This window comes from Salvelinus namaycush, chromosome 10 (genome assembly GCF_016432855.1).
Source record: "Salvelinus namaycush isolate Seneca chromosome 10, SaNama_1.0, whole genome shotgun sequence".
NCBI lineage: Eukaryota > Metazoa > Chordata > Actinopteri > Salmoniformes > Salmonidae > Salvelinus > Salvelinus namaycush.
Window position 1 is genome coordinate 12,603,475 of NC_052316.1, and position 12,649 is coordinate 12,616,123.

General features: G+C 41.7%; 1 long non-coding RNA gene across 1 annotated transcript; it reads left to right on the forward strand.

The window, feature by feature from the left end:
* Positions 1–8,394: 8,394 nt before the first annotated feature.
* On the forward strand, positions 8,395–8,974 carry LOC120054585. The gene is made up of 3 exons (XR_005477621.1): positions 8,395–8,421; positions 8,572–8,597; positions 8,845–8,974. It is a non-coding gene; the product is annotated as an uncharacterized LOC120054585 (long non-coding RNA).
* Positions 8,975–12,649: the final 3,675 nt, after the last annotated feature.

Sequence of the window (12,649 nt, forward strand, 5' to 3'; positions counted from 1 at the left end):
AACTTTAAATATTTACATAACATATATCTCTGTATGCCAGGGGTCGCCAACTGTTAGGTCACGATCGACTGGTTGATCTCCAAAGCATTCTTAGTAAATCACCGAACATTTCTGTAAAAAACAACGATAAAGACTTTTTTTATTGGTTTCGCGCTGTTAGAGTTACGTGTACTTGGTTCAGCATCGGCCCTAGCTCCGGGAAGACAAGGTGTTCCCATTTTGATCCATTTCATGTGTCTGAAGATAGAATTCCGCCTACCCGGCAGAGCCCAGAGAGCAAATCAAGTGCAACTATAGACCTACCGCTGGCAAATCAGATAGCTCAGATCACCGTCTGCACAATTTCCTCGAGTCATAGACTGTAAATATAAGCCTCGAACGCACAGCAAAGCTGATACTGTGAGATTTCAAAACGTGTAAAACCATGACAAGAGAGAGACTCAACGAATACAACAAGGAGCTGCTGTTTTTATGAGTAAGTTCATGTTTAAGTTGTTATTCAGCACTGTCAACTTTGTTCAACACTTGTATAAGTCATAAAATGTACTGCAGCTACAATGAATGACTATAGCAAAGTGAGTGAGCCTCACCGCTGCGCCCTCCCTTCAGAATGACCATCAGATGCAGGCCATCAGTCCATAAAAAAACTATTATTATGCTCACTTGGATGTGCCTCACAAGTAATACAACAAAATATATTTTACCGATGTGATCATAGACCTACAAATTATTAAATATAATTCAAAATGGTCTGAGAAGAACAACATTGGCAGGACATTCAAGTGATAATGTATTGGCATTGGCAATTTTAACTTGTATGTCTTGGTGGGGCAAAATCAATTCTTTAAAGGGGGGGGGGGGGGCTGCATGCCAGCAAAGCCACAACACAACAATAAAAAAATACTGACAATTGAGATGTACAAACTATGGTATAAGGGGACTACGAGAGGATAAGAGGCAATCCGTAATTTCGATTAAGACATTAATGAGCGAGCTAAGACGGACGTAGTCAATATTAACTATTTATTCAGCACTTTTGAAATTTGAATTCAGAACTTGGGCCGTTCTTACATATTCTCCCTGTACACCAAGTCAGAACCGTAGGATAAATAATGTGGGCATATAAGCAGACAATGAAAGATCTTACAATATTCGATGATGACATTTCTCTAAAAGAGGCTATAGGCTACATGTGCACCACCAAGTCAGAACAGTAGGGGGAAAGTGACTAAATTATTAGGGTGAGGCACATGGGCTACTAACAGTTTACTACACAACATACACTTAGTATGAATTTCTTAGCTACAGTATACATACAGTTGAAGTCGGAAGTTTACATACACTTAGGTTGGAGTCATTAATACTCGTTTTTCAACCACTCCACAAATTTCTTGTTAACAAACTATAGTTTTGGCAAGTCGGTTAGGACATCTACTTTGTGCATGACAAGTCATTTTTCCAACAATTGTTTACAGACAGATTATTTCACTTATAACTCACTGTATCACAATTCCAATTGGTCAGAAGTTTACATACACTAAGTTGACTGTGCCTTTAAACAGCTTGGAAAATTCCAGAAAATTATGTCATGGCTTTAGAGGCTTCTGATAGGCTAACACATAATTTGAGTCAATTGGAGGTGTACCTGTGGATGTATTTCAAGGCCTACCTTCAAACTCATCTGTACAAACAATAGTACGCAAGTATAAACACCATGGGACCATGCAGCCGTCATACCGCTCAGGAAGGAGACGTGTTCTGTCTCAGAGAGATGAACGTACTTTGGTGCGAAAAGTGCAAATCAATCCCAGAACAACAGCAAAGGACCTTGTGAAGATGCTGGAGGAAACAGGTACAAAAGTATCTATATCCACAGTAAAACGAGTCCTATATCGACATAACCTGAACGGCCGCTCAGCAAGGAAGAAGCCACTGCTCCAAAACTGCCATAAAAAGTCAGACTACGGTTTGCAACTGCACATGGGGACAAAGATCGTACTTTTTAGGGAAATGTCCTCTGGTCTGATGAAAGAAAAATAGAACTGTTTGGACATAATGACCATCGTTATGTTTGGAGGATAAAAGGGGAGGCTTGCAAGCCGAAGAACACCATCCCAACCGTGAAGCATGGGGGTGGCAGCATCATGTTGTGGGGGTGCTTTGCTGCAGGAGGGACTGGTGCACTTCACAAAATAAATGGCATCATGAGGAAGAGAAATTATGTGGATATATTGACGCAACATCTCATGACATCAGTCAGGAAGATAAAGCTTGGTCGCAAATGGGTCTTCCAAATGAACAATGACTCCATGCATACTTCCAAAGTTGTGGCAAAATGGGTTAAGGACAACAAAGTCAAAGTATTGGAGTGGCCATCACAAAGACCTGACCTCAATCCTATAGACAATTTGTGGGCAGAACTGAAAAAGTGTGTGCGAGCAAGGAGGCCTACAAACCTGACTCAGTTACACCAGCTCTGTTAGGAGGAATGGGCCAAAATTCATCGAACTTATTGTGGGACAGTTGTGGAAGACTAACCAAAACGTTTGACCCAAGTTAAACAATTTAAAGGCAATGCTACCAAATACTAATTGAGTGTATGTAAACTTCTGACCTCCTGGGAATGTAATGAAAGAAATAAAAGCTGAAATAAATCATTCTCTCTTCTATAATTCTGACCTTTCACATTCTTAAAATAAAGTGGTGATCCTAACTGACCTAAAACAGGGAATTTTTTCTAGGATTAAATGTCAGGAAGTGTGAAAAACTGAGTTTAAATGTATTTGGCTAACGTGTATGTAAACTTCCGACTTCAACTGTATCTCCCTGGCATATTACATAATTTATGCAGCAGCATAGAAGAAAATTTTGGACTCACCTTGTGCCCACTTGAACAGGAAGGTGGCGCGGCGGTCCTTGTGGGCAAATTTTGTCATCAAACTTTCTCATCAAAGTCTGACATTCTCGAGATTTATGGTGCTTTCAAGACAGGTGAGAATGGACCACACACCCACTCCACTGAATAGCAGTCTAGTGATTGCTTTGTAACGCTTGGAGTTAGCCACTGAATCCTTCCAAAGCACTCATTGTTAAATTTGCGATTTCCAACTTGTTGTGTGATTTTATGTCCAATGGCCGATGAGCACCACTACGTTTTCTCTATAATTTCTCTTCATATGACAAGGATTGAAAAGGATTTGTCGACGTGATTCGGTGTAGAGGGTCCACCTGATGACTGCTTGTCTAACTTGTTAGCTAAGATTTTGAAAGTATGATGTTGACATGATCGGGCCAATCAAAGCTATGGTAGCTATAACGTGATTTGACGTCATTTTATCTGTGGCCAATGACTTTGAGCCTTCTTGGATGGGCATTTCTAATGTAACTCTATGGTAGGACCCAAGGTGCTTGAATTTTCGAGCTCTCCCCGTAGATTCTGCGGTGACGTAGAGTCCCAATGAGTGACAGAACACTGAGCCAATCACGGCGCAACTAGAGAACATTACCAACCCCTACGCGCTGTATTTTCCGCTGGCTGCCCCACCACCACAGAAAGCACTGAGCTAGGCTGAAACACCTGCATTTTGGAGCTGACTTACTCAAGAAAGCAATGCAGCTTTATTAACTCAATTATTATTTTTTACATTGTTTGCAAACTGATATGTGGCACGTATTAATGCCAAAAATAACATGCTAAAACTGCAAAAGAAAATGTTTTTTCACTGTTATTGTTTTATTTTTGGAGCTAAACAGGTGGGGCTCAAAACAGGTGGGGCATTGCCCTGAATGATGGGTCGCCACTGTGTATTGGGCATAAACCTCATTGCTACAGAATTGTTTTTAATTGGTTAATGTTGCATAGGCTTAGTTTCATGTTTGAAAGAAATCTGAGTGGTAGATCTCTGCTTGCATTTTGACTTAGGATCTTGACTCAGAAAAGGTTGGTGACCACTGCTGTACGGTAAAGACAAAGAGTGACTTTCACATGCTGCCTACTCTGCGATACAATCATCACTTGTTTAGATGGGCCATGATTCATTTCACTGTTCTCTGATTCAGTTAACAAATCCAACTTACAAACAATGTGGCAGGTTAGAATATAATTAATCTAGATTTAGGTAGCTAAAGAACAAAATAATGTCCACTATAAATTGATCATCAGGATGTAGTGTGGAAATAATCTGCTTTACAGTTTGTAAATGACTCAATTAAGTGGAACATTTCAATTTGTACTCAAGCCATTTGATTGGTTGTTATTTATCTGTGTAAAAAATAGTGGTTCAGTCAGTGATGAGAGGAATCATTGATATCACCAGTTAATTATTTACACTCAGTGTTCTTGTAACGTATACGCAGGGAGTCAGGATGCAGGTGCGGAAGGTGAGGGCATACTGTGGCAACCTTGGACCTCTCGGTGGTGGGGGCTCCTGTCTGATGGGCGAAATAAAGATAACACTGGAGTAGGAAGTCCCGTCATATTTGTCCTGGAGAAACAATAGGGCATCGCTGACCTGGGCGGACTGCTGGATGAGCTGGGGGACTGGCTTGCTGGGACGAATCGGTGTAGAGGGTCCTCTGCTAGTTGGAGCTGAATCCTCTCGGGTGTTGTCAAAGGTGGTGGAGAACATGGAGGACCTCATCTATTACCGTACCCAGTTGAGCTAGCTGGTCATGGTGTTGCCGGAGTAGGTGTTCCTATACGTCGACCATCTGAGAGATATCCTTAACTTCTGCTGCTTCCATATTTTCGTGAGGCAGTATTCTGTAATGTATACACAGGGAGTCAGGAAGCAGGTGCAGAAGGTGAGTTTAATAATAATAAACATGAAGATCATATAAAACAGGAGCAGCGTACTGAACGTAACCAAGACCAATACTGCCTGACGACAGAGGCTACTGAGGGCTATTTGAAGGGAGAGTAATCAGAGCAGTGATGAAGTCTAGGTGGTTGCCAGATGTTTGCCAGGTGTGCACAATTTAATTAGATCTCCTATTTAATTAGATATTTGTTTAATCAGGTTTTTATTATTTGGTAACCAATTTTGCTTTAGCCTTTATACACCTATGCCATACACAAACTACGCCTATATGTTAATAATATAACTCGTGAACTCTTTCAGACAATTTTGGAATGTTCTATCTAGAGGCAATGCAAATGTCAAAGGGCATGCGGTTCTGTTTTGAGTAAGCAAGAGCTCGAGAACAATGCCAGATAGGCTCCGTCTGTTGTGGTACAGAGACAGGTCTTTCTTATTTCCTCTGCGTGTCCCAATAAAAATATCAATAGCAAATGCACATGCACCTCATTGGCCCACTTATGACTGCGACTGCCATTTCTATGGCAACCACTGCAGAGGGATACATGAGGTTCATAGGTGTGTGGTTGTAGTTACTTCCTGCATCTCTTCATTGTTTCATTCTTTTAACCCTTATATCAGCAAAGACCTCCCAATTTTTTCAGAGGTAACATTGATCATACAAGTGCATTGTCCGTGACAATCTGACCTACACTTGATAGCTGTGCCATGACCTCCATCTCAGAACATCTGCCCTTACTGGTTATATGGTAGTCTGGCTTGCATGTGACATGTGGTTTGGGTGCACATAATCAAATCAAATCAAATGTTATTTGTCACATACACATGGTTAGCAGATGTTAATGTGAGCGTAGCGAAATGCTTGTGCTTCTAGTTCCGACAATGCAGTAATAACCAACGAGTAATCTAACCTAACAATTCCACAACTACTACCTTATACACACAAGTGTAAAGGGATAAAGAATATGTACATAAAGATATATGAATGAGTGATGGTACAGAACGGCATAGGCAAGATGCAGTAGATGGTATAGAGTACAGTATATACATATGAAATGAGTAATGTAGGGTATATAAACATAAAGTGGCATAGTTTAAAGTGGCTAGTGATGCATGTATTACATAAAGATGGCAAGATGCAGTAGATGATATAGAGTACAGTATATACATATGAGATGACTAATGTAGGGTATGTAAACATTATATTAAGTGGCATTGTTTAAAGTGGCTAGTGATATATTTTTACATAAATTTCCATCAATTCCCATTATTAAAGTGGCTGGAGTTGAGTCAGTATGTTGGCAGCAGCCACTAAATGTTAGTGGTGGCTGTTTAACAGTCTGATGGCCTTGAGATAGAAGCTGTTTTTCAGTCTCTCGGTCCCTGCTTTGATGCACCTGTACTGACCTCGCCTTCTGGATGATAGCGGGGTGAACAGGCAGTGGCTCGGGTGGTTGTTGTCCTTGATGATCTTTATGGCCTTCCTGTGACATCGGGTGGTGTAGGTGTCCTGGAGGGCAGGTAGTTTGCCCCCGGTGATGCGTTGTGCAGACCTCACTACCCTCTGGAGAGCCTTACGGTTGTGGGCGGAGCAGTTGCCGTACCAGGCGGTGATACAGCCCGACAGGATGCTCTCAATTGTGCATCTGTAGAAGTTTGTGAGTGCTTTTGGTGACAAGCCGAATTTCTTCAGCCTCCTGAGGCTGCTGCGCCTTCTTCACAACGCTGTCTGTGTGGGTGGACCAATTCAGTTTGTCCGTGATGTGTACGTCGAGGAACTTAAAACATAACATGTTAAATGTCAGTAGACCTGTAGTGTTTAGATGATTTGAATGATTCTATGGAATGGGTGTGTGAAGAAAGAGAGGTGTGTGGGGGTTGTTGCTCTGGTATTGTTATTATGCAAACTTCCTGCTTACAAACTAAGCAGCTCCATTCTCACTTTGCTACATCTCTGTCAGGGGGAGAGTGTGGATGTTCGTGCATTGAGGGCCAGGTTCCATGCCAAGGCTGACATGGCAGGTAGTCGAGACAGCACTTCTCCAAAACCTCCACTGCGAGGATTTGGGAGAGGAGGCCCGTGGTTGGCAGACGTCAGTGTTACAGCAAACGGAGGGGTCCGAAATAAACTCATGCTTATGGTTCCCACACCACCACTTCCTGGATCAAGCTACTCCCCGGACCTTCAGAGGCTACCACCACGACATGTAAGGGCTGAACTGGAGGGCATGTCCGCCCCCCACCTTCCACCATCACACCGCCCCCACAGAGCCGCCAAGGAGCTGCCCCGACCAGCACCCTCACCGACAAACATAGACCAACAAGGCAGGGTGAGAGTCACTGGGGAGCTCCTGCAGAACATGATGCTGAAGCATAAGGGAGTACACCCCGGCCCTACCAAGCCGACGACCCCCTCCCTGCCCAGCCAGAGAAATCTGACAGGGGTGACCCCCTTGAGAAGGGCCCTGCCCCCTGAGGCTCCCAGCCCCATAAAACCCAGACGGCCCCCTCACATCAACCTGCAGGCCCATCAGAGAGACACCAGGGCACCACACCTCGCAGGGCGACCAGGGTTAAGGAAGACTGACGGTAAGCAGCTTGATTTCCAATGAAAAAGCACCCCCTCCATTACAAGTGTAAAAGGGGAAAACTGACTGAACACATGTATGCACTTACTGTAAGCAGCATAGTAGCACAGGCAAGTCATCTGTTCATTTACAACCTATCAAGGTCAAGTATGCTGTGTGCCTTATCTGGTTACCAGTTAAAGCCTCTACATGTCTCGCTCTAAAAAGTTTTTATTGTCTTATATTCTGTAAGAAATGAATGATGAAAAGAAGTGCTCAGACTGCCGCTGCAGAACACTGCCCTGTAATAAATCGGTTAATATTGAATTAATTTCAGACCTACTGTAAACCTACAGTGCAGGTTGTTTCTGTTCTCCTCAGGTGGCAGTAGTCAGTCTCTCCCAGGGCTAGCCAGTCCCTCTGGCGCCCCAAGACTTCCAACCAAGCCCAGCAGCCTTCCACGGCAGTGTACCCCGGTGTGAGTGTGCTCACTTGAAATGTCAAGTGTCGAGTGTTAAAGTGATAGTATGAACCAAGATTGGGAAGTCGTTCTTATATTTTGGCGTTTTTTTTTCATTACTATGTAGGCAAATGGTTACTGTACAGGAACACTGAAAAGGGTACATTTTCCACTTGATGTATTATTCCCTCTGTTCTCGTTAGAAATTTCGAGGACGACCAGAGGGAATATGATGATGTAGGCCTTGATGTGAAACCGCCTCCCCCACCCCTAAATCACCCAGGGAGCTGGGACATGAGTGGTATGACTGAAAATACCTGCTATTTAACCATGAACACATGCAAGAGATTCACTAGCTATTGTGAATTTAGTGCTGAATCATGATGACTTGAGTTGACATGAATGTATGATTTACGTCAACGCTTGTGTTATATACACATACTGTATCTCAATCCATCATTCCATAATGCATGTATTTGACATGTTTATCACTTGTTCATGCATGTCATCAATGGTCTTTTCTGCTATTTCACCCACAGACTCCTGGAATGACAATAGTTCTTCACAAGTAGATGAGGTAAGAACATTCTGTGGGAACCTTCTATGTTTACCATCAGTGAGCATTAATGCAGAACACTGCTTCTGAATTACTTCTGAAATACTGTTCTTGAAAAACATGCTTTTCATGACATTTACCTCGAATCTATCTTTTTATTCCTGGCTGCAGAGGAGCGATGGAAGTGACGTTTCTAAGTAAGTATAGTTTAGCAATACAACTACATATTGTATGTTGAGTTAAAATATATTGGGTTTATGCTTGTCTTACAAGTAGACATTGCAATGCCTGTCATAGCACACTTGTAACAACCCATATCACAAGGCTAATGGAAAACATTTGAATAGTCCCATATCTGTTATAATATGTTTATATGGGCGAAAGAGCTGTCCACTGCAAATAGTATTACTGACCACTCATGTCTCTTGTCTTTTGAAATCTCAGAGGCAATGAACAGGAGGTGAAAAACACAAGTTCTGATAAGAAGAAACAGAAAGAGTTGAGGTGGCAGCAAGAGCAGGAGAAGAGAAATCAAAAGAAAACACTGGAAAGGGACAACAAATACAGAAAGAAATTTAAGGTGATACACTACATTTCCATGCGCTAACCACCCACTTTGGGAAATCCCCCAAAACAGTAACCTCTCTGTCATAACTCACTTGCTACATATGAATATCGAAACATGTTTCAGAGTTTTGGATAATCTCTTAAGGAAAACACCTGTTATTATGAGTATTTTTGCTTAATATGGAAATACAGTAGTGTAATCACACATGCAGAACAGAGATCTCATTCATCACTGTAGGCTAGAAACAGCACTTTACAACCCTCTGTATGTATTTACTTTTACCCTTCCACAGCTGGGGACTGGGGACATAGAGGTCCTTCACATGGGCAGGGTTCGACACGACTGGCAGGGGGGAAAGCACGATCTAAGTGTTCGGCAGGGAAACAGAGTGGAGATCATACGGGTTAAGAACAACCCCGAGGGCAGGTGGCTGGCCCGCACACTGACTGGCACCTGTGAGTAAAACACTATTTAATTCCATAGAACTAAACAGCCCATATTTGTTCCATATTTTATACTAGTTCGATATGTGCTGTGACAATTCTGAAAACCACCCATTTTGTGTACCTAAAGCTACCAAAAGACATTAATGAAGTGTTGCTTTGCAGATGGTTACATCATTAGCACATGTGTGGATGTGGATAATGAGGAAGTGAAATGTAAACTCAAACTGTCCAAAGCGCCTGACCCCTCACTGCCACCACCACTACCTCCCGTCCCTTTTGAAGACAATGACATCTATTATGATGTTGACTCCTCAGAAAACATGAACAGGTAGCTCTCCCACACACAAATATGCAAACTCTCTCTCTCTCTCTCTCTCTCTCTCTCTCTCTCTCACACTCACACTCACACTCACACTCACACTCACACTCACACACACACACACACACACACACACACACACACACACACACACACACACACACACACACACACACAGAGATGACTACTTTCTCAGTCTGTGGTTTTTCTGAGTCTGGTGTTGCTTTGATAGCTTGCCACATTTGGCCTGTATGTTTACTTAAAACATGAAAATGAAAGTTTGTATACAGTTTAGCTTGCATGTCTGTTGCATAGAGCATGCATTGCACTGAATATAAATAAAGTAGTTGCTAATGGCTACAAATAAGAAATAAGAAATAAAGTTGGCTACTGAAATAGGACAAAAACAACTTTTTGTGATCACACAAAAGGATGTGTGTCTTTATGTTCCAGTCTAGATCCAATAATGAGAAAGATGCTGGAGAAAGACGAAAAGGAATTTAGAAAAAAGTTTAAGGTACATATTTTGCTCTTCTTGCTCTTCTTCAAGAAACTGTTGAAAATTGCTTTTTGACGCAATTCATGTGCACGCCCTGAAAAGCTTGAATACTCACTATTAGCCTACTCAACGATGTCATGTCATATGACATTACCAAGTCATATAAAAAAAAAGAAGTCAACAGAACTTTTATCTTGTTCTGTCAGTTTGAGGGACCGATTTTGGTGTTACACAGCATGATGGTTGACCCGAACGCAAGCATCAAGAAGACAGGAGGGACGGATCTAGCTGTGGTTCAAGGAGAGATCCTGGAGGTCATTCAAGTCACCAGTGACAAAAAAGTCCTGTGTCGCAACAAGCAGGGGAAATGTATGTGAATACATCACCTTCTAGTGACAAGTCTGTAAAAGTCAGTTTTATATCTGATTAGGCTATTGGGCTATGTATGTTCGTAGTACAGCCAAAGATACTGGTAACTAACTAAAAGGTTTCCCCTTTTGTCTGTAGTATAGTCTAATAATCAATAAGAGATTCTAGAAAATTATCTGTTTTGATACATTTTTCTAGCATGTGTCATTATTCTAATTGTTGCCTCATTTTCTTTCTCTCACAGATGGATATGTGCCCAGGGTTCTTCTTCAGGCGTAGGTTTCTTATATATTTATTCAACACAATTATCGGTAGATTATGAATCCAGAATCCCTGGTATTCAGTCACTGGTATTATATTTTGCTGTTGACAACTGTGTCATAATATTCTGGTAAATACGGTTTTCAATATTCATTTTCAGAGAAGGGGATGATGTTTATGACGATGTCGATCATATCCAACGGTATGTTATGTTTTAACATTTTACTCTGGTTTCTTGAAAGGGTGCTACGCAGGAAGTATTACTGTAAGTCAAGCTAGTGGAGAGACTACAACGTCATTGTCCTGGTCGGCCCGAATTCCTAGACATGTTTTGTATACTCAGTGTATATGCTTAGTAGGAAAAGCGCAAGACGTTTTAACCCCTTTCCTGACCGCCTTACAGATATTAATGACAACGACAATGTCTATAATGACACAATCCACTGAAGCCCTGTTCCTTTCCTGAGCAATGCGAATCCCCAATACTGGACTAACAGTAAAGCTCGTCTTCCATGGAAACACACACTCACACACACTTCCTAAGAATTAAAATAACAATCGGGGCATGAATGTTGTTTGCAGCAATTTGAAAACTATACACTATGCTTTGTTCATGGCCTGGATTCTTGAGATTATTTTTTGAAAAATAAATAATTTTTTGTCAATATTTATTGTGTGTTATCATGTGTTATTACTAGAGGCGAAAGAAACACACCCATTTAGGCGAGGTGCTGACTAGCAGAATAGAACACTTGAAAAATTAAAGGAGAGCCGCACACTAGGAGCTCAGATGCAATAATTTAATAACCTAATATCCAACGTTTCGACAGATAAGCTGTCTTCATCAGGGTATAATGACAAACACTGCGGGGTGACTCGTTTATATAGTGTCAAAGGACACACACAGGTGTCTGTAATCATGCCCGGGTGTGGCCTGATATCATTGGTTAATTATCATATATTAAAATAGCATACAAAAAACATAAATGGATAGCATACGATCATAGATACAATTGTAAGCCTACAAACATTTACAATAGCAAAATCCCAATAATCACAAGAATGGCTTCAGATCAAAGGCTACGTTGAGACCGAAGGTAGCAAGGGTCTTTCAATTAAAGATACAGGTAGCCTCTCGTTTGAGAAATAAATCCCTCTCCTAGGGAGGGTCACATGTTCGATACCAATATAACGTAGGGACGAAATGGAGAGGTTTGCTTCCAAAAAGTGGACCGCAACTGGGTAAATCGATTTTTTTGCACTTAATGATGCTACGACGCCTTGTTTTACCCACATCATTTTTTACCACAGGGACACGTTATAAGACAAATAACTGCCTTAGTGGAGCACGTGATAACACCGTTGATTGGGATCTGTTTCCCTGTTTGGGGGTGTTTGAAGGATCTACATTTATAACTGCCATTACATTGAGCACAGCCATTACACTTGTAGTTGCCATCCAGTAAGGGTGCAAATAGACGTTGTGCAGGGATATCTTGGGGTGGTAAACCAGAGTTTACCAAATGATCTCTGAGATTTCTGCTCCGCGAGAATACGACCAAGGGAGGGTCCGAAAACACATGACCGATACTGTCATCGGATTTTAGAATGTGCCAATGTTTGTGAACGATTCCCTTAATTTGTTCAGAGCACTTTGAATAGCGGGTAGTTAGAACGCAAGAATGCTTCTTTTTGCGAGACTGACCTTGAAAAGGCCATGTCTTGTTTTGTTTTTAATTTTCTCAATGGCAGTATTAATCTGACCAATTTTGTACCCCCTATCCTTG